We start from the raw sequence: 1,961 nt of genomic DNA on the forward strand, positions 1-1,961 counted from the left end.
TGAATACACTAATGAATGAAAAGCATGGCTTATTATGGTAGGTTTATGATTCCGGTCTGCCAGCATAGGGTAGATTTGATTTTAATATGATTTTCTCATTTCTAGGTGGGTGGCCGTCTGCATCGACCAGTTGGGGTTAGAGACGGGGGAGGGTAGAGGGGTAAGTAAGATGGGTGGTAAAGACAAACATACAAACACAACAAGCCTGATGCATGATTTAACAACTTTTTAAAAAGATTTTTGAATTGCTCATGTTGCCAAGCCTTATGTGTGGCTGTCACGGTTACACAACAGTTTGATGATTCAGGCTTTGCAGCATTCCCATCTATGTGTCACTGCAAGTCACAACCTGCCCCTGTCTGTAACAGCCTGTTGTTTAAGGAGGGTGCAGTCCATTGCTTTATTACTTTCATTTAAAGTAGACTCCAGTCTCAGTTTAGAATAGTTTGTATATGCACCCTGCACAGGGAGTCACTCATTCAGTAGGCAATATATGTAAGGTGGACCTATTCCAAAGAAGCCACAGGACATCAGAGCAAATATCATAAAATATGTAACTTTTCCTCCAAACTGAAAAAAGCACTTTTGGCATACAAAAACATAAAGGGTTAGTCCTCACTCCTGAGCAGAGCAGTTGAATAACTCAGACAGACTTGCTGCACTTAGTGGGTGTGCTCAGTCATTCTCTGCCTGGAGATAATAACCATATCAAGAAATCTATGATGAGCCGATGTCTGTTTTTATGTGTTTTTTTCCAACCCACATACAGACTAACTAGTGGAGTCTCACCAATCTCATGGCATAACTAATATATAGGATTGCCAAAAAACACATAGACTATGGTTACACATGGAACACAAAAGTAAAACTGTATTGTATAATTACACCAACAAATGACAGCTTATGATCTGCTGACAATTATATTTAAAACACACTCATGGGCCCGATTAAGGAAACTGATAAAAAGAATTTGGGCCAATAAGCAGGATCAATCATGGTAATCAATTTCCACCCCTAGTTGTGACCCTTTACACTGTACATTCCTCGTAGGCGTAAAAACCTACTTGGCAATAAACAAAATTCTGATTCTGATTCTGATTCTAAAAGAACAATAGGCCTGCAGTTACAGTTGAAAGGCATGGGTTTTCTCATGTATTACTTCATGTCTAATGAGTAGTAATCTTGAATCCAGTCTGCCTGACTATCGGTTTCAGTCTGAGTGACGTTTTATGGCTGACCATAATAAGATTCTTCCTGTTTCTGTACGTGTGCACTTACTTCTATTTGCATTGGAATAGAGGATGCCCCACCCAGCTCAGCTGTGAGCTATACTGACAGACTCATATGTGTCTGAACCTGAAAAAAACAACAAGCCTTATGGCATGCATGGTCAGAGACTAGGTACTTTTTTTTTTTTACTATGTTTCTATTCAAAATCCCAGTGGGTTACTAGATAACAAGTAAGGTGTAATGCTTGCTCATCCTGCCCCGCTGTCTCCATTTTTACGGTGGATTTGCTCCCTGTGTTTACTAATGTCAATGACTGTAATTCTGAAGAAGAACCACACCTATACACACCTATACCACAGAGCCATGACAAAAGACTGGTAGTTAAACATATGCAATAAGGATAAAGAGATGTTAAGGTTTAGGGTGTGGTCAGAGCTTTCTCAGAGATAGAACAGCAGACAGGCCATGTCCTCAGGCAGTCTTCACCTTTCCAATTATTCTGGTGTGTATAGGTATGCTTACATCCATGTAGGGAGAAAATAAAATAAAATACAGCTTGGGAAATTTTTTTTTTTTTTTCTTTTTGCCCATAACCAGAGTTTTGAAATAAATGTGTGAAGTCAGATGAGTATATGAGTGGTACATTAGTTGAAGAAAAAAGTAAGTAGAGCAAGCACACTGAGGCACGGACGTAATTTGGGGGGGGGGGCACAGGGGACATGTCCCCTGCA

This window comes from Morone saxatilis, unplaced genomic scaffold (genome assembly GCF_004916995.1).
Source record: "Morone saxatilis isolate NCDOM2014 unplaced genomic scaffold, NCSU_SB_2.0 Contig19, whole genome shotgun sequence".
Taxonomy (NCBI): Eukaryota; Metazoa; Chordata; class Actinopteri; family Moronidae; genus Morone; species Morone saxatilis.